At 40.8% G+C, this 21769-nt stretch overlaps 1 protein-coding gene across 45 annotated transcripts in view; it reads right to left on the bottom strand.

The window, feature by feature from the left end:
* The window catches only part of LOC125633483 (uncharacterized), a 786124-nt gene that overhangs the window by 500598 nt on the left and 263757 nt on the right, over window positions 1-21769 (bottom strand). For 35 of the 45 annotated variants that reach the window (XR_012667838.1, XR_012667837.1, XR_012667812.1 and 32 more), the window contains one exon: window positions 9061-9237. The exons of 9 other annotated variants lie outside the window; for them this stretch is intronic. The gene's annotated coding sequence lies outside the window, so the exon portion shown is untranslated. The remainder of the gene's footprint in view (window positions 1-9060; window positions 9238-21769) is intronic. One more of the 45 variants, XR_012667807.1, reaches the window with a different exon arrangement.

Below are 21769 nucleotides of genomic sequence, written 5' to 3'. Positions count from 1 at the left end.
TTAGAGTGCAAGGCCTCATATGGGTTGAATGTTGGGTCAGGGTACAAATGTGAGAGGAGAATGCAAAGTGGTTCTATTTGGGCTCTCTTTAGAATAACAACTGATGGTAAAACTGTACCTCCTTACTTCCTCAAATGACACTTTCCTCTGATCCTTAAATTAAATAAATATGCAGAAATAGACACCAGTTTATAAAACAAGAATTTATAACATTGATAAATCAGTAATTAAATATGGCAATTAGCAAGAATATGTTCAATGATCATAGGATCACCATAACTAATTACACAAATGTTTTTATGTACCATAGAACCATCAGTGTCATAACAAAATCCTACAGAGCTTAAATACTGTGTTTTTCAACACTAGTTCTAAGTTATTAATATTGTGTTTCGTATGAAGAAAAAAAGAAGCACTCTCCATTTATTTTGCCCAGCTGCTCTGTGTGTGCATTTGTGTGTGTGTGTGTGTGTGTGTGTTCTGAATAAATCTTTATTTGATTTTCTTTTATAAAGGAGTAGGGACAATCTATCCACAGATCCTCAAACATAGCATTGTGAAATGGTTTACTGTGGGGGGCTACAAACATATCAGAACAACTGAAGAGTTATACAGTGCAATTAAGGCACTGAAGTACTTCCAGAAACTACTGTTTGTGAGTAGCACAAAGGACTCTGCATGTAGATGAATTCAAACAAAATTAATCCCTAATCTTAGACTGTTTTAATAAAGAGGGAGAGATGGAATGTGAGAGAGAGAGAAAATAAGAACAGATCTTATGGAGCAAGAGATGCCCCATTGGCTCCACCATTTATAGAATAAGAAATAAATACCACAGACAGGAAATGGTGCCCAACTCATTATGAAAGTTTGCACTTTGTTCCAAAAGATGGACTGTACTCTGTAGACTGGGAACACGTTTTTGAAAATCAGAATTAACTGGATGTGGGAACCTTATTTTGAAATCTGTCAGGAAAATGAAAGTGATGTTCAGTAAGCATATACCTTATGGTTTGCGTTTAACATCTCAGGCAAAGGATAGTGTTTCTAACAGGGCTTCATTATCTAGTAGTAGAATATACTGTCAGCCCAGAATAGGAACTCATGGTCTGGTATGGCATTTGAACCCCCTCTTTCTAGACCATAGACAAGAGTGTCGCCATTGACACAAGGAACGAATTTAACTGCTACAACACAATATATCCTAAGTTTAAAGGTATGTGTGAATCCTGAACTGAAATGATGACACCAAAACGAAATAGAAATTGTATATGCTCACTAAATCATTTGCATCATGCTGTATAGCCCTCCTTTTTGTTTGCAACTTAATAGCTCACTTAAACATTCAAATAATTCCCTCATTGATCTGCTCTTGAATGATTTGGCTGAACATATCTTTTTAGTAACTAACATACTGTGATTTTGTTCCACATGTTGTGCAATAGCTGATTCTATCCTACCCTCACAAAACATATTAAGCTTAATAAATATATTTATGAGAATTACTTTGTATAGTCCTTATGCAATCAGCCATGCTGTGTATGATAGCCCAAGACGATGAAAACCCATTGACTTTTTGTAGCAAATTAGTCTACCACCTAATCGGTGAACCCTGCTAAGCTTTTGAATTATGACGAGAACCAGCAGCTCAGTTAGAACACTCAAATGAATTATATCAATTCATAAACTTGTTCATGTCCAGATTTCATTAGCCACACATTAACAGCATTTTATGTTTATTACTGCTCTGACATAATCTATAAATAACTGAAATGCTAATCATAGTGTTCTGCCGGGCATCATCATTTAATCATAAAGAGATACATTATTATAAACTATAATAGATAATAACAAGTCTGGGTCAATGGCCGCATATTAAAAGATCACAATTATATCCTATAAGGGTATGTACCTCATACATTTGGTGACACAAAGGTCCATATCTAATCACTTGCAAATGTTTCCCCTCTGACATACTGATAGTACAAGGTGACACAATTAAGAAAATATGCTTGTAAAACAGGGCAATCTTTGAACATCACAGTAAACAGAGAACAATTAATAGTGGCAATTCCATTAACTCTTTATTTCTAGGATTTTATTTTTTTGTATAACGGAACTCAAGTTCATAATACTGGGGAAAAATACAGTACATAGGAATACAAGTATATTATTCCAGGAGCTACTAAATTAGTGCTCAATTGTGTTACCCATTGGGTTAACAACATAGAACAAAGATTTTATTTGCATGCCACCTCTTATAATCCTATTACTGCTTCATTGCATTCTTCAAACAATCTTACCTAGTAGAAGAGAGTACTGAACTCAAGTATACTCTGTACTTTTTTCTTTTTAGGGACATGCTGATTGACTGAAGCCCTTTCTTTCAAGGCCCATTTTCTTGTCATTGTTCCTGTCCACATATTATGTCATTACAGCATTTTGACTAGCACATAATAGAGAGATGATTTAGATTAGATATTTAGCGTAACAAGATAATGGGATCAGTACTGTACCTACCTATGTTAGCTCCTGTTTTTTACTGAGGTAAAGTACCCTGGCGAAACATCAGCTACTAAACAAATAATTTCAGAAACAGATTTATCAGATAAAATCATTTGAAATGGGAAATGAGTCTGACCCAAGGATCAAGAATTAATTGTAGATTATTAGAATAAAGTATTTTATCTGAGAATTAGCCACTAATTTAAAGCTTTAGTTGAATAGGAAACAGAGATGTAGTTTGTCATTGCAAGCACTTGCACCTCGTAGCTCAGGGTGAACTGAGGAAGATAAAGAAAGGAATGTAAAACACTATGGAAACCAACCTCTGGAGACTTAATATTCTGATCAGCTCACCTCCGAACATCTGGCTCTTAAATGTTCAAGCGCAAAAACAAGAGAGCTAATGAAAGCAGTACATATTATCTCCCCCATCAATGTACCTCACAAACACCTGCTAAAATTAAAACAAATTGAATCTTGATTGCTGATTAAGTGCCCCTTCTTTAGCTAGATGTTCTGTCACTATTTGCCCTGGCACACCATGTACAAACTGATGAAAAACTAGGGGTGGGCTACAGCAGCAAAGGTGGATAAAAGGCAGTGGAGAAGTAGATGCATATAAACTGCAGCCCATTAACTTTGTGTACACGAAATCCTGCACCAGTTAGTTTTAGACATTTCCCCTCCCCCCACCCCACCCACCTCTTTTCTTGGGCAAGAATTAAAATGATAAAGTGGCCTTTAAAGGCAAGTCAGTTAATAACTGCACCTTATTTTTTCCAGAGATGTTTGTATCAAAGGGGACAACTGACAGATGGACCTTACAGCATTCACTAGCCACTGCCCAGCTACTGAGCTGAAAAATACCTTTGAACAATATTATTGTGCCGCATCTTTTTTAAAGACATTATCAAGTATTTGTGAAGACTTTGAAGCATTTGTAGGTATATGCTTGTGAAAGAGAAAATAAAACCTGCTAAGGAATGTATGACCTTTACTTATCTCAAATAAATGTTTCAGCAGTGGCAAGAAAAAGTTATATAGTTTATTGCCAATAAACTAACAGAATATTCAACTCACACACTTCATTTAGGATAAAAGTATCCATTAGAATTTGCACCACACTTATAAAAATACCCTCCTACATGAACAAAGATGACAGATGTGTGGCTAATCTACCATGTTAGCATCATTTGAGAAGTTGTGATTTTGTTCAAATTTTATTAGCTAAACTTGAATTGATCCTGGTAAAATTCAACTCAATATTTAACCTAGTTCAAGTATGTTTCCAGAGCCTATAAACTCTTAACTATTATTGTATTACAACATATTTATGTAAATTTCATGTAAAAGTTAAAATAATTAACTTTTATTTGACTCACAGTCCTTCGATAACCAAAAATTAAAAAATCAGCCATATGACAGTGTGTAAATCCTTCTTAGCAACACCATCTACAAAACCGTTTTTTGACTAACAATAAGGTCATAACAAACACATATGTTTGGCATATGCATTTCATCAATGCTGATTATATTCTGAATCAAGAATTAGCATCATAATGATGGGTTACCCAAAGATCTGGAACAGGACATTTTAAACAAAAGAAAAAAAAATGTCCCGAATCACTTACTATTGCTTGACTTCTTTTTTTATTGCATTCTAAATTATTTAAATATACTATTAGACATCATATTGGGAAAAAACAGATGTTTTCTAATTATGAACTGATTTTACAGTGCGATGGTGTCATATATTTAAATTACAAATACACATTTTTAGCATTCCAGCTGTGCTTTACAAGAGTTTAATTTGCTTCTTCTGATATGTCACATTGCACCTGCCTTTTAAAACTCCTATAAATGTAAAACATTAGTCAAACATAATTATTAAGACAGGCTGACAATATCTAAAGATTTTGAACATCTTATAGAAGATGAAATTTATTTAAAGATTCAATAATGAACCAGCTAAATGTGTATTTTAGATAACATTTACAAATATTTTAGAGTATCAAATGAAACTGATGACTTGTGTATATGTGCATATGTAGCATATAGAATTTAATTTTGTGTTACACAGCTCCTTCCATACACAAAGTATTTTAAAGTTCCTTTATAGAATAATGAGGTTAAATACTGATAATGCAGTAGCTTTGTAGGAAGCCAACTACCACAGCCATTTTGGACTCAGCAACAACACTCACATAGATATAGGCACTAACTGTGAATGGAAGAAATATTGGGCAAAACACAGGGGTTATCCATATTACTTTGAAAACATTCTTTGAGATTTTTGGCTTTCAGTTTGCCAGCATGGGAGATAAACAGAAAAGACATCAGATTATTGTCTGGCTATGCCAAAATAAGGACAGGAGACATCTGACATGGGTTTAATCAGACAGCAACTTTATTATTAGATGTCTGGGACTACCCGGCAGATAACAGTGTACAGTGCCGGTTACCCCTATGTTTATTCCGTAATTACCCAGGGGGTTTTACCAGCTCCCTGTCTTTTTCCATCCAGGTTCCTCCAGCAAATCCATTGCTGGGAACTTACCATGCCCAGGTGGGGGGGCTTCCACCAGCTCCCTCTCTTTTTCCCTCCAGATCCCTCCATTGCCGGGATGTTACCATCCACCACCTCCCTCACAGAAGGGTTAAGGTGGGCTATAAGAATGGGGTGTTGGCTCCCTGCCATAGCAATCATAGGAGTCCCCAACCGCCCCTGTCATAAATATAAAGGAAAGGGGTTAAGAAGCTCTAATACAGTACTGTAAAATCCTCTTACCTGTAAAGGGTTAAGAAGCTCAAGTAACCTGGCTGGCACCTGACCAATAAGGGGACAAGATACTTTCAAATCTCAACGGGGGGAGGTGGGGGAAAGGCTTTGTCTGTCTGTGTGATACCTCTGCCCGGGGACAGATCAAGAAAGCAAGCAATCCAACTCCTATAAAGTTAGTAAGTAATCTAGCTAGAAAATGTGTTAGATTTTCTTTTGTTTTTGGCTTGTGAAATTCGCTGTGCTGGAGGGAATGTGTATTCCTGCTTTGTATCTTTTTGTAATTTAAGGTTTTGCCTAGAGGGATTCTCTATGGTTTGAATCTGACTGCCTGTGAGATTGTCTTCCATTCTAATTTCACAGCGGTGCTTCTTTTACCTTTTTTCTTTCTCATAAAGTTCTGTTTCTTTTAAGAGCCTGACTGATTTCTCTATGATCCTAAGACCCACGGGTTTGGGTCTGTGATCACTTTGTAACCAATTGGTTAGGATATTATTCTCAAGCCTCCCCAGGAAAGGGGGTGTAAGGCTTGGGGGGAATATTTTGGGGGAAAAGGAATGCCCAGTGGTCCTTTCCCTGATTCTTTGTTAAATCACTTGGTGATGGCAGCGTACCTCCAAGGTCAAAAATTGTGCGCCTTGGGGAAGTTTTACCCTAAGCTGGTAGAAATAAGCTTAGGAGGGTGTTTCATGCAGGTCCCCACATCTGTACTCTAGAGTTCAGAGTGGGAAGAGAACCCTGACAGCCCCTGCCCCCATTCATTCCTTCAATGAACACCTCTTTTTAAGTCCTTTTCCATGCCATTTATCCTTTCCTATGGTGTATCTCCACTGGACATCCACCCTACACTTAAATGATGAATTGCAACATATTACCTACGGCCCATCATGCCATCCATGAACAGAGCCCTTCCTGAAACCCACTGTGGGGAAGGCAAAAAAGAATCTGAACTGAACCCAAGCCAATATGGTTGTAAGGGAAAAATTTATTTCCAGACCCCCTAAAAAGGGGGCGGCTAGCGTAATGTCCACAGCAGGTGTTGACCAAACCTGGTATTTTACCAACTGCAAGGGAGGGAAGGTGGGTCCTGCTTTGGCCTTGATCCATGATAAAAGGAAGGCTTTAGGTGCCCAGCTGCCCCTTTTAAACCCTGCATTCCCAGGGGATGAGTCAGTGACCGCACTGACCCCTTTTTGCAGCAGTTTTCATCTTCCCCACCACCAGCAGCCACAAAGCATTGTTCCCTTCACTCGGCCAACCAGCCAAACACCCTCTCCTTCCCCCTACTCCCCAGCTTAAAGGTGCAGGGCAGTCAAAGTCTCATCTAAAATACATTAGTACTATTAGTATTAATATTAGCACTGTGTAGGAAGTTGAACTTGAAATTCCTATTTTATTGCACAGAGAGTACTCCCCAACTGATCTATAGCAAAGTGTGTGTGTGTGTGCGTGTGTAATTCAGCAGACAGATACAGAATCTCAAATAAATTCAGGGGAAGCCATTGATAGCTAAATAAGAACAGGTAGACCTCCATGTGCTTAATATTTGTGACAATGCTATTAAAATACTACAGCTTGGTATTATATTCCTATGAATAAAAGAACAATACTTTCCAGGAGGCTAGATTTTAAACTTTCAAGTAATTAGCTTGTGATTCACAGAAACATGTGTCCTGATACAGTGGGAGTAGGCAGTACTTATTCTAGAGCTATTTATTGTCTTGTACACTCCCTAGAAATAACAATGATTGCTTTAGATTTGTATGTAGGTATAAAAAGAGATACGGAGTGAATAATTCATGAAGATAATATAATGTTGTAGGTGCACCTTTTCATCCTGGGTTTTCCAAAGACAATAAAAGACAAAACATTTGAGGCAAGGGCCTTTGTTATGATTACAAAAAATATTTTAAACCAAGCTTTAGATAAAATATTTATGCTCTCTCAAACCTTTTCACCCAAATGTGTAAATTACCAAAAAATAAAAACAAACCAAAAAAAACAGTACTCACCAATATATTCATTAAAGGCCCAATCCATTAAAATGAATGAAAGCCTTTGCACTGACATCAATGAGGCCCGCAAAACACAAAGTAAAACTGAGAATATACTTTGAACTAGATCCTTATTATTGTCAGAAATCTGCTAACATAGGGGTATATCCTGTCATCCCTTCCCCAGGGATTGTAGTTACAGGTCATAGAACGCAGCACTTCCCCTATGTCCCAGAAAGCTGTGCTCTGTGGGAGCTCCCTTTGCCCCAGCAGAGGAGTTCATGGGGAGGTCTGGAGAGGACTGGGGTCAAGTGGCAGATCAATCAGCAACTCGCCTACAAGGGCAGTAGCTTCCACAGCCATGGACTGGGGGTGGGGGTGAGAAAGGGAATTCCACCTCTGCTGACCCCTGAAAAACTCTACAACATGGAGTTCAGCTAATCAGCTGTGGGCTGGACTTAGCACTGTGCATGAAGAGCATACAGTCCAGTTACTATGCTGTGTGCTGCATTTAGGATGCAATTCTTTGGGGTAGGGTGGTTAAGGGGCAATGAGGGTGCTAAAAGTGTTCTGGTGATCGTATTTCGTACTGGCAATCTAATAAAGCGATACTGTAAATCTTTCTGAATGTGAGGTTTTAACAGCAGGATATAATCATTTCTAAAATCCTAGAATTTCTATCTACTTCAATGTTCACAAGTGAATTCAGAATAAATGCAAGGGCATTTTGGACGATGAGCTCATCAGCTAGATCTCTGGACATACTTTAGCTCTTTGGCTATATTCTGCTGAGGCTTTTTCTTTTCAGGTCCAGGTTGCACTACAATACAGAGTGATTCTTCAATATGAGAATGTTCAAAGATCCCAACCTGAGTTCTGCCATGTACTTTTTGTTTCAATGTTGCACCATTTACCAGAGCCATTTTTGTTTTAGCCTCACGCTGCAGTGCCATTAAGAAGGCAGCCAGCATTATTGAAGTGCTTTGCCACAGGTGAAGGGTTGTTCTGCACATACAGTGATTTCAACCCAGTTACTAAGAAAATTATTTTTCACTTCCCCAGTATGAAGTCTGCTGTACTTCTAGAAGGAATACTAGTCTATGTGTTGGATGAATCGCTTGCCATTGCAGGTACTCCTTTGAAATATGCATTCAAGGGCCAAACTGTTTGTAAGTGTAGCTTTCTAGGTGGTTTTAAATGTTTCTCTTTTAAATACTTTCCAATTTGTACTAGAGAGCGGTAGGTAAGAATTCCTTTGGGACAATAAAATAGAAGCCTCAGCATTATTACTGCTCCGTACAAGTAATTTTTTCAAAGTAAAAATATCTTCAAAACTAGCTGCAGTAGCTCTGCTACATGACTTAAGCAACACAGAATTCTCAAAGTTGTTCTCATTTCTTTAGTCTCATTTCGAGCACTTCAACTGCCATGTAATATTTAAAGGCCAGTTTATCCCTGTGAAATTAATCAATTTGGTCTGTGAATTTAAAAGTATGGAATTAATGTATCACATGCTTGTGATAAAATGAATTATATTAGAGATACACTGTAGCTGGAGATAAGGCCAAACCAACATTTCAATTCAGAGCAACCCAAACTTTGGGGAAGCTTGGATTCAGATCCAAACTTTGCAACAGGGTCCTATAATGGACTTTACCACAACTCCAGCTCACCTTCCCACCCCCCTCACCCCCAAATTTTGCTGTTGGCCTCATCTCTTAATTAAAAAACAAGGATTTATTTTTCTTTTGGGAAGAGCCAACTGGTTTTACCCCATATTACCTCTTTAAAGATGCAGCAACAGGTTTATTCATCCGCAGGTCACAGAAGACGTGAAGGCATCTCCCGAGTCCAGATTCCGTCAATGGTGGAGATGCTTACTAAACACTACAGAGTGTCATGAGGTACTCCATTCACCACACTCCTGGCTCTTGCCAAGGCTGAGACTGTGAGTTCTGGCTTAAAATGTGAAAAGAAATCCTATGAGTATGGCAGCCCAAGACTCTGTCACTGAACTGCTAGGCTATCGTCTCTTGATTATACTAAATGATGATTAAATAAATGCTTTTGGGCCGGCTCTTGATTAACTCAATGAGACCTTTGACATTGACATTAACAGAAGAATCAGGCTCACTCTCTATAAATGAGATACTGGGGATTTTTGTGTAATATTTTCCATGACTGTATCAGAGATAATAAAATTGCAGTGCAAAAAACTAGAAGAAATCTAGGTTATTTCAGAATTTGATGTGACACAGTATCATCAGCAGCTGTCATAGTTTTTTGCATTCTGTTTTCGCAAAGGAAAAATCAGATCTTCAATCCACATCTCAGAAACGCAAACATAAGAATGTTCTTCTCTGAGTTTTCATACTACTTCTTTCATAGAGTACGAATATATCAAATTGAAAATATTTCTGTTCAGCAACTTCAGCAACTCTAAATTAACAAAATGTTTAGTTTATTGTCTTTCAATGCTTGCGCACGTTAAGAATGTGTAAGCAAGAAAGATTTCATTTAGAAAGAGAGGTGAAATGTCCATGGTACCATCAGAGACATTCAGAGAGATTAGGCCATCTCTGTAAACTACTGCTTAGCTGAAAAATTATCAAAAATAATGAATGCTGCCAATTAAAGGAAACATTTCTGAAATAAAGAAAATGTATTTTAACTCCTTGAGAGCTCATGTATATAAAATCATATGATAACCACTGCAAGCGTCTCTGATTGTTTTACTGCTATGCATAGCAAATATCATGCTGTTCAGACTCTGTGCCTTATTCGGTAACCATTAGATCACATGCTACTCTCAGCTGCACTGCTTTAAATTTAAAGTAACTTCATTGACTTCTCTGGACTTATTCCAGATTTGGCCTATGATAGACTCAATTTTTCACTGACCTACATTAGGTCTTCATACACATGTGTAACAACTCTCCGCTGCCCAAAATCAATGGGAACTGTATGCAAATTGGGTAAAAGAATAAGGCATTTTGTCAATGAAAATTTTGATTCTGTGCTAAAATATATATTTTAGAAGTGAGAGGGAAGAAATGCCAGTCAAAGCAGAAATTATGTTCAAGAAGAAACTTTGGGGTTTTCTTCCTAAAATATCTCAACAAAATAAATACATTTGTGCAAGAAGTTTTTGAATTCTGCAAAAGGAACAGCAAAAGATCACCTCATTTCATTAATTCATCACCATTTTTAGAGACAAAGATTAACTTGGTGAATTTAAAATAATTCTGTCAAATAAGTTTAATTTTTTTCACATTTTGCTCTCATTTTATTGATTTCACTTTTTTCAAGAAATAAACAATTTGAATGAAAACAAGTTAAAAAGTTAGAAAACAGAATGTTTCTAGTTTTACTTATGTGTGATGTGATTTGTTGTATGTTGGAAGTTAGCTAGATGGAGAGAGCATATGATGTTGCCCTGAAGTGCCTGTTTGGATTACAGTCCTCTTGTTGGTTATTAGTTATGATGAATTGGATGTTTAGCACAGTTGCATTTTCCTAATTACTGTGTATTTATATCTAACACCAGGATTCCTATCCTTCAGTAGTTCAGGAAGAGAAGGACAAACTATTAGTGTCCTCAAAGCACAAACTACTGTCAGAAGTTTAGCCAAAGAATATAAGGAGAGCAAGTTAGTAATGAACAATTAATTTTAGACCATGTGGAACTAAGGGATTCACAGGTGCTCCGCAAGCTAGTGGGAAGAGGATTCCTGTCCAAACACACACCTGATCAACATGTGGTTTGGCTACTTGGGTGCTGGATTCTGTCCAGGAAAAAGACATTTGTACATCAAGGGCCAGATCCACAATTGATCTAAGCACAGTGACATTGACTTCAATGGAGTTACGCTGATTTACACCAGCTGAGGTTCTGGCCCCAAGTGTCTTGAAAACACACTACATTAATCTCAGAAATATCCACCAATTAAAAGCTCAGGGGAGAGGTCTAGAAACAAGGTAACATTGAGCCTTATTAAAAAGACAGAAAAGAGTGCATCATTGCAGGAAAACAAGTAAAACAAAGGTAAAATAGAGTATTTAAACCATGATGAAAAATCTGGTGATCACTGTGAAAATACGGGGGAAAGAGTATTAGGAAACAGGCATAAAACCATTATCAGCAATATAACTAGCAACTTTTTGTGGTCTAGAAATTTTAGCATAGAAGTCTAAAAGAATATGCTAGAATTACTAAACCATAGGTAAATATTAATCAATTACTTATTATTTCATTAAATCGAAGATGGAAAGGACCAGTTCTTAACTCTCAGTGTTTGCCTCCTGGGGTCCTAGACAGCTTTTCCCATCAAATTAAAAGGTGGGGGAGATAAACAAACATGAGAAATTAAAATTGTCTAGGTATATAAAGGAGAAAGGAAAGAAAGAGGAAAATAATGTTCCACAATTATTACTCGAGCTAAGAGAAACAAAATTACTTGATCATAAATTCAGGATAATCTTGTTTTCTTTATGAGTTTCCATTTTATTAATGAAAGGAAGGTAACACCTTAGTGTACCCAGATGAATTAAAATGCCTATTTGAAGAAGCAATCCTCCATAGGGTTCTTTAATAGAATCTGTGAACAATTCTGGAGTCAGATAATTTAGCTATAAAGAAGGCAACATTAATAGCTAACCTCTTTAGGTACACAGACCAACTTGGACAGAAGGAGAGAGGGAATGCTGACATTATATACCATGCCCATTATTTGTACTGTCGCACAGCCAAACAGTTCTATTATTAGGAGAAAAAGAAGAAGGGGGCGCGGAGGGAAGAGTGGACAAAAACGGAATTAATAAATTATCTTAATCTATTTTTTTTTTTTGCAAAATTCTATAGACACAGTGATTTGTATAGAACAGAAGTAGTTTTTTAAATACCTGAAAACATTGCAGCTTAGATTCAGTTAGAAAGCTGCAGCAAGCCTTTTTTAAGACAAACTTCTCTCAGCCGGCACAAATTCTCAGGAGCAGATCCTCAGCTGGTAAATTATTCTGGTAAACCTTAGTCTCTAAGGTGCCACAAGTACTCCTTTTCTTTTTGCGAATACAGACTAACACGGCTGTTCCTCTGAAACCTGTCATAGCTCCAATGAACTCACTGGCCCTATGATGCTTCACATCAGCTGTGGATCTGTCCCCAATTCTTTAAGCATCAGTCCTATTCAACTCCAATCTAACGACTTCTGGTCAAACATATTTTTTCTGTTTTATCCTGGCTATGTGGTCTGCTCCTGTGCCACATGAAGAGTTCCAGTACAATACTCAGTTGTGTTTACAGTACAACATAATGGAACCACTTTCGACAGCTTTTGTACCTTATTATTTAAGGAAATTCCACTCTTAAACTCTCAGTAACTCCTCAACAGGTTCAAAGATGTCAGAAAAAGTATTCTTGTGCATTTCTCCGCTCCCCCAGTTATTTTTGCTGATGCTCTCCTCCATATGATGCTTTGTCATAATCACATACGAACATCAACAAATATAATTTATTTTAACCAGTATACCAACCTACTAAAAGAGCTTAGGAATTTTTAAAACCTAAGTTGTTTTCCAATTAAAAAACAAAACAAAACTTTTTGTTTGTTAAATTTTATATCCAGTAACACTGTAGCCTGTATAAACACCTACCAGGGAACAGATGGGGGAAACAGCCAGATTACATGAATTAAATAGTCCTGAAATCCAGCAGAATTGTAGAAACATAAGGAGCCTATTTCTTACTGAGCCAGCACTAGTGATTCATTAGCCACTTGCTAAAACTCAATAATCAGTTCATGAATTGCTGAGTTCAACCATTATGAAAACAGGACAGAGAATCACTAAATAATGACCTCTGATAAATCGGATGCACTGTACTTCTGTTTAAAGAAGAGCCATGGAAAGAGTCAGTAGGCAAGCCAGTTGGGAATCAAATGGACCCACTCAGTCATATCAGTGATACAGGTTTGTAGTGGATATTTGATCTTATTTTGGATCTTATCCAATTTCTTTACAAATATCTTGTTTTCGAAAATCAAGAAAGTTTGTTCTCAATACCTAACATTTTGAGCTGCAAATTGACAAATCTCAGAATCAAAATAAGATTTTTTAAAAACATTTAAAAATAAGAAAATTATTTCTGGTTGAAGAAACACTGAAAATGTAATTCAGAAAAATAATAAACCTCAGAGTTCAAATTCTCAGAAGAAATCCTTCAGGACTCAATAAATCTGTGCACGTACACAGAAATCAGTATATAAAAAAACTAAATATCAATAGCTTCCATTGGAAAATACTTCTTCTCTAAGACTCTCTAAGCATTGTTTTGTAACTATGATTAACTGGAACAATTTTTGAAGGATATTACTTAGATCTATTTTGCCAAAGCTAAATTTGATAATTAATGATCTTTGGACCAGCAAATAATGAGTTTAACAAATTTCTCCAGTACTCAGAAGAATGCAGAACCTTCACAGAATCTCTCAACCAGCATACTTCTTTTCCCTCTGAATTGAAGCCCTCTTTGCTTCTGGTTTTAAGTTTAAACTTGGAGGTTTGCTTCTGTGAATTGGGTTCTTTGGGAAATAAAAAACCTTCAGTTCCCTGCAGCATGTATTTTAAAACTGAATTTGAAAAATGTAACCTCTCTAGGGTCTTAACAAAGGGAAATGCTACTCTTGGGAAGAGATGATTGATCTGAGAAGCTCCAACGTACTGTATGTTCTAATGATGAAAAGGATGTTCAACAGGTGTAAACCTTTCGAAGGAAGGTTCTTACTCATTTTTGCTAGTTGTGGATGATGAAGCATCTTTGCCTCTTGGTGTAGCAGAGGGCACCTCAGAATAATACAGTCTCTCTTCAGAGAACAAAATGAATCTCCCAGCCTTTTCTCTATTGGGTTAACATTTGATAAGCCTGCTGAAATGTTCTCACTCTGCTGTAATGTTCTCACATATCAGACGAGGAGGACACAGAAAATTTGTAGCTGAGAAAGATAAGAAAAAAATCCCAAAGATTTTCCAAACAGCTTACTCAAAGCACACCTCTGCATTAACTTTTCCATCCTTATTGCAGAGATTTGGTAATGAGTCTGGCCACATATGTTATGGGTTATTCTGGAAGCCTGGGCCAAAGGAGCTGTTTTTGTGCTCAGCTTTTACACGCACAAGATTCTCAAATCTCATTGCATAGTATTGGCTTCAGACTGCACAAGGCTTGAATCAAAAACTCCACAGAGCCATCAGAACTCTACTAGCCACCTTCAGGAATGCATCTATTTCCCCGCCCCAATATTCTTTATATAGTGCCATAAATGTACATGGCAGTTTACAGGCAAATAAAGATACAATCCCTATCCAGAAGAGTTTACATTCTGAGTTCATCCTAGTATTGATACAAATAATGAAATACATGTTTTGCTTTAGGTAATGTCATTTTAAAAATAGGCAATCTGAGCTGGCTCTGGCAGCTTTCTGTATTGCTTTCATTAGAGTGTCAGACTCTTAAAAAATGAGACAAAGGAAAGATTGCATGGCAAGCTGGCAATCATGTGGTGTCTAAAAATCTGATCTCTTCTATAGTGATCAGATGTGATTTAGAGAATCAAAGGGTCAAATTGTGCTCTCGGTCACATATCTATTGCTAGGTGGTACACTGTCATATTGCACAGTGGATTAGGAGTATTATTCTCTCTCTAAAGGAATGGAGAAATGGTCTGCAGCAGTAAGACTTATAAATTCAATATTCAAAAATACAATATCAATGCAATAAATATCAGTGTTGTATTACACTGATCTTGCAGGACTACTACTGCCATAACCTATTTGTCCAATCCTACAGAGATAGGACAACATTCTTATTGTACTATTCCACATAGCAAAGTGCTCCAATAATCCATTAAGAAACCAAACTTTGGAATTGAACAAATAAGCAACTTTCATTGTTTAATTCTGTCAGAAGTTCTTCCAACTCTCCTGTATGTTACAACCTTCTCCTTCAGACGTGACTCCCACAGTATAGGAGTGTGACAAAGTTCCTCCTCTACCTTGGTGGATCTCGCGCTTATTGGTGGATTTGCTCACCTTGGAGCTTCACGGCAGCCCTCACTTTGGCCATTTTCGTGAACCCACAGTCCAAGTCAACTCCTCCTGTGTCTGACCAGGAGTTGGGAGGTTTGGGGGGAATCTGACCTCTACTCTGGGTTCCAGCCCAGGGCCCTGTGGAATGCAGCTGTCTAGAGTGCCTCCTGGAACAGCTGTGCGACAGCTACAACTCCCTGGGCTACTTCCCCATGGCCTCCTCCCAACACCTTCTTTATCCTCACCATAGGACCTTCCTCCTGGTGTCTGATAATGCTTGTACTCCTCAGTCCTCCAACAATATGCGTTCTCACTCTCAGCTCCTAGCGCCTCTTGCTCCCAGCTCCTTACGCGCGCACCACAAACTGAAGTGAGCTCCTTTTTAAACCCAGGTGTCCTGATTAGCCTGCCTTAATTGATTCTAGCAGCTTCTTGATTGGCTGCAGGTGTTTTAATCAGCCTGTCTGTCTTAATTGTCTCCAGAAGGTTCCTGATTGTTCTGGAACCTTCCTTGTTACCTTACCCAGGGAACAGGGACCTACTTAACCTGGGGCTAATATATCTGCCTTCTATTACTCTCCGGTAGCCATCCGGCCTGACCCTGTCACATATCCCCTCCCCCCTCTGCTCAACACTATGGGGTTGGGCAACTTGGTACGTCAGGCAGTATACTCGTGACAAGCCATCTGCATTGCCATGGTGGCTTCCAGCCCAGTGTTGTATGGTGAATTGGAAAGGTTGTAGGGACAGGAACCATCCGGTCACCCTTGCATTCTTCTCTTTATTTCGCTGCATCCACTGGAGGGGTGCATGGTCTGTCACAAGGGTAAACCGTCGTCCCAGAAGGTAATAACATAGTGTTTCCATGGCCCATTTCACAGCTAGGCACTCTGTTTCAACCATGCCATACTTCTGCTCTCTTGGGAGGAGTTTCCTGCTGAGGTAGAGGATTGGGTGTTCTTCATCTCTGACCATCTGCGACAGGACAGCTCCCAATCAAACTTCAAATGCATCTGTTTGTAAAATGAATTCTTTGTTGAAGTCTGGGGCTATAAGCACGGGGTTACTGCAGAGGGCTGTCCACAGATCCATGAATGCTTTCTCTGTGGCATCTGTCCACTTCACCATGTCGGGACCCCGGGCTTTTATCAGGTCTGTCAGGGGACTCACTCTGGTAGCCAAATGGGGAATAAATCGTTGGTAGTACCCCACCACATCCAGGAATGCCTGGACTTGCTTTTTCTGATTTGGCCGGGGCCAATTTTGGATAGCCTCTAGTTTGTTTAGTTGGGGCTTGACCATGCCCCTTCCTACAATGTAGCCAAGGTATTTAGCCTCGGCTAGCCCTATAGCACACTTGGCTGGGTTGGCTGTGTCCGTCTTAGCGTGTCTAGAACGCCTTAGCATGTCTAGAACAAATTCCACCTTTCCTAAGTGGGTTTTCCAGTTGGGGGTGTGAATAATCACATCATCCAGGTATGCCACTGCATAACTGGTATGGGGCCATAGGAGCTTCTCCATAAGACGCTGGAAGGTGGAAGGTACCCCATGCAGTCCAAAAGGAAAAACAGTATATTGAAAAAGACCTTCTGGTGTAGAGAATGCCGTCTTTTCTTTCGCATCTTTGGCAAGGGGAATCTGCCAGTATCCCTTTGTTAAATCAAGGGTGGTCAAAAATCAGGCATTGCCCCGGCGGTCAACTAACTCATCGATACAGGGTATGGAGTATGCATCAAATTTGGATCTCTCATTCAGCCGGCGAAAGTCATTACAAAACCTAGTGATGCCATCGGGTTTGGGCACCAACACAATCGGGCTTGACCACTGACTGTGGGACTCTTCGATGACTCCCAGCTCCAACATCCTTTTTACCTCTGCCTTGATCTCCTCCCTTTTTGCTGCTGGGACCCAATAGGGCCTTAAAGTTACCTTTGCCCCAGGGCCTGTGATAATGTGGTGATAGGCTTCGGTGGTCCGACCTGGTTTGGTTGAAAAAACGTCCTGGTATCAGTAGATCATCTCAGTTACCTCCTTCTTCTGGTTTGGTGTCAGATCAGTGGATATCCTGATCTGCTCCTGCATGTTATTTCCCTGGATCGGGGTCTCTTGGGCTACTACACACGCCTCTCGTTGGTGCCAAGGCTTTAAGAGGTTAATGTGATAAATATGTTCTTGTTTCCAGCATCCTGGCTGCCACATCTTGTAGGTTACTTCCCCCACGGGTTCATCCACCTCATAGGGCCCCTGCCATTGGGCCAAAAGCTTGCTTTCTGCCAGGGGTACCAACACCATCATCCGATCCCCTGGTTGGAACTGTTGGACTTTTGTCTGGCGATTGTAATGGGTTCGCTGGGCCTCCTGTGCCTTTTCCAAATGTTCCCATACAGTAGGGGTGACCCAGGCTATCTGTTCTCCCATCTGCAACACATGGTCAATTATATTTCTTCCCTCACTGTGTTCCTCTTCCCAGATTTCTTTTGCGATATCTAGTATGCCACGGGGGTGGCGTCCGTATAATAATTCAAAGGGGGAAAACTCAGTTGAGGCCTGAGGTACCTCCCGGATTGCAAACATAAGGTAGGGTAGTAGGGTGTCCCAATCCTTCCCGTCCCAACTTACCACTTTCCTTATCATTGCCTTGAGGGTTTGGTTAAACCTTTCTACCAGCCCACCGCTCTGCAGATGATAGACTGAAGTTCTCAGGGTATGGATATGGAGCAGCATACAGAGGTCCTTCATTAGCTTCGACATAAATGGAGTACCTTGGTCTGTTAATATCTCCTTTGGTAGGCCCACTCGGGCAAAGATCCTCACCAGCTCTTTAGCTATCGTTTTAGAGGCTGTGTTCCGCAGGGGGACAGCTTCTGGGTAGCAAGCAGCATAATCCAGAACGACAAGTATATATTGGTGGCCCCAGGCTGTCTTCTCCAGGGGTCCCACTAGGTCCATGGCTATTCACTGGAAGGGGACCTCTATGATGGGAAGGGATACTAAAGGTGCCCTCAAGTGGGGACTGGGACTGTACAGCTGACACTCCGGGCAGGACACACAGTACCTCCGCACTTCTTCATGTACTCTAGGCCAGAATAATCGTCGCAGGACCCATGCCAGGGTCTTCTCTATTCCCAAATGCCCCCCAAAAAGATGACTATGGGCCAGACTTAATACAGCATTCTGGTGTTTTTGAGGTACTAGGATCTGCTGTACCTTCTGCCCCTGTACTGGTGCGACCCAGATTAAGAGATTCTTCTTCATTATGAAGTAGGGTCCTGGTCCCTGGGTTTTCCCTTCCACGGGGATCCCATCTATTTCGGTCACCTTCTTCCTAATGTTGTCGTACCTTGGGTGTTCAGCGTGGTCCTGTCCAAAATTTCCTCTCCCGGGGATAATCTGCCCGAGATCTAGGAGGCCAGTCTCTGTTGCCTCTACTGGTTCAGAGGCATTAGGGTGTGGGTCAGACTTCTCCCTCCTGGGTGGCCTTCCTTTCAGCGGCTCGAGAGCGACCCTCTGGCTTTGGGCCAGTTTTTGGGTTCCCAAGGCCTTAGCTGCCTTTCTTTCCCTTTTTGTCTTTCTACGCTGTCTGGGAATGGAGAACAAATCTGGGGACATTTCAGAGAAGGTTGGGGGTTGACAGCCTACTGTGGATGCCTCACTACTTTCAGGGCTTCCCCCTTTCTCCAATTCCCCTATCGGGAGTAAGTCTCCAAACCCTGGGAAGTCCCTCCCTATGAGCACCGTGTATGGGAGTTTAGGGACTACACCTACTGCTACCTCAATAGTGTTCCCCTGAATCTCAATTTTTACTGGGATGGTGGGGTAATAACCAACTGTCCCATGGATGCATGTTATCCCCGTATGCTTAGCCCACAGCAGCTGATTACGCCTCATGAGCTTCCCCGAGACAAGCGTGATAGCAATCCCCGAATCAACCAGTGCTGTGGTCTCTACCCCACTTAGCTTCACTGGTCTGGTGTACATATGTGGGGTTAGTGAGACCTCATAAGGTAGATTAGGGAGCATGGGTCTGCCCAGTTCCCCAGGTTACACTGCATAGGCTCCTCAGCATTGGGACACTGTGCAGCTATGTGTCCCCAGTCCCCGCAGGCGTAACATCTGTATGGAACCCTGGGCGCTCCCCGGTCTCTTGATTTGGGTAGTTTAACATCACGATCCTCTTCCCCGTCAGTGCTCCAACTCTTTGTGGCTTCCGGTGGGCCTTCAGCCCCTCTCTTTTTCCACCTGAACTCTCCTGGTGGCCCAGTCACCCGAGCTCTAGGGCTTGGTGCTGCTAATTTAACCCGGGGTGCTTCTTCCTTAATTGGTTGGGTCAGCTCCCTCACCATCCTTCGCCTTTCTAGCAGTGCAACAATCTCGTCATAGGTGGAGGGATTATTCTGGTTTACCCAGGTGCGAAGGTCTGGCGGTAGTCCTCTCATGTACCGGTCGATGACAAGAACTTCCAGTATCTTCTCTGGACTCCGGGACTCAGTTTGTAACCACTTTCGTGCGAGATGGATGAGGTCATATAATTGGGACCGCAGGGTTTTGTTTTCCTGGTACCTCCACTCATGATATCACTGGGCCCCCATTGTGTTCACTACCCCAGACCTGGCCAGGATCTCTGCTTTCAGTTGGGGGTAGTCTGCCAGAGCCTCTTCAGGCAAATCATAGTAGGCCTTCTGGGCTCCCTACACAGGAATGGAGTGAGGATGCCAAACCACTGTTCTCGGGGCCAAGCCTCCTGCAGGGCTGTCATCTCAAAGGCCAGGAGGTATGCCTCTACATCATCCTCCCGTGTCATTTTCTACAGCCAGTTGCTGGCCCGTATGATCTGCATCCCATCATGGCCACGGTTCAGTTCTGTAAGGGCCTTTACCTGGTTTACCAGTTCCCGCAACATAGCCCGGTCTTGAGCAGCCTGGTCCATCAGCAGGCAATTAGTCTCTTGCTGCAGCCGCACTGCCTCCTGTTGGGCGGCTGCCTGGACACGGGTAGCCTCCTGCTGGGTAGATGTGGCTTGTATCAGTGCCCGCACTACCTCCTCCATTGTGGTGAAAAAAAAATAAACCCTCTCCCTTTTTTTTTCCTCCCAAACACCCTCCTTCTTCTGCTGCGCTGTGGACACCAGATCCCACTACTACCACCAGTTGTGACAAAGTTCCTCCTCAACCTTGGTGGGTCTCGCGCTTATTGGCGGATTTGCTCACCTTGGAGCTTCACGGCAGCCCTCACTTTGGCCGTTTCTGTGAACCCACAGTCCAAGTCAACTCCTCCTGTGTCTGACCAGGAGTTGGGAGGTTTGGGGGGGGAACCCGGGCCCACCCTGTACTCCAGATTCCAGCCCAGGGCCCTGTGGAATGCAGCTGTCTAGAGCACCTCCTGGAACAGCTGTGCAACAGCTACAACTCCCTGGGCTACTTCCCCATGGCCTCCTCCCAACACCTTCTTTATCCTCACCATAGGACCTTCCTCCTGGTGTCTGATAATGCTTGTACTCCTCAGTCCTCCAACAGTATGCGTTCTCACTCTCAGCTCCTAGCGCCTCTTGCTCCCAGCTCCTTACGCGCGCACCACAAACTGAAGTGAGCTCCTTTTTAAACCCAGGTGTTCTGATTAGCCTGCCTTAATTGATTCTAGCAGCTTCTTGATTGGCTGCAGGTGTTTTAATCAGCCTGTCTGTCTTAATTGTCTCCAGAAGGTTCCTGATTGTTCTGGAACCTTCCTTGTTACCTTACCCAGGGAATAGGGACCTACTTAACCTGGGGCTAATATATCTGCCTTCTATTACTCTCCTGTAGCCATCCGCCCTGACCCTGTCACAAGGAGTTAATAGATTTTCCAAACATAGAAATTTCTGTTGCCCCTACTAAAAACTGAGGCTGTGTGTCTGTCACAGAGGTCACGGAAGTCACAGATTCCATGAATTTCCGTGACCTCTACGACTTCTGCAGCGGCTGTTGTTGGCTCAGGGGTTGCCATGTTTTTCATTGGTCATAAGTTTGCATGTAAAAGAAGGATTATCATTGATTATTAAAATGATAAGAACAACTTTTCATCCACTCTTTGTGCATTTAGTGGTTGTTGCTTTTTTTCCCCTAATATAAGAGCAGATATCACACACAAATAAATCCTGAAATTTGGATATTTCCACCAAATCTAAACTTGTATAAAGACAAATGTAATTTATCTAAAACTTTGATTATGCAAATGTTGTGGATGTCCCCCAACTAGTATTACTAGTATTTAATTCTATCACATATAAAAATCCATCTATTGCACTCATAGAAAGAAAATATGGGCACATTAAAAAAATAAAAATAAAAAATACTATATAAATAAAAGTAGATTGCACACATAAATGATGTGCTATTTATATATACATAAAGAATATATTATGCCTTGTTTTGAA

This window comes from Caretta caretta, chromosome 3, assembly GCF_965140235.1.
Source record: "Caretta caretta isolate rCarCar2 chromosome 3, rCarCar1.hap1, whole genome shotgun sequence".
In the NCBI taxonomy this organism is placed as follows: domain Eukaryota; kingdom Metazoa; phylum Chordata; order Testudines; family Cheloniidae; genus Caretta; species Caretta caretta.
This window is presented reverse-complemented; position numbering and strand designations above follow the sequence as displayed.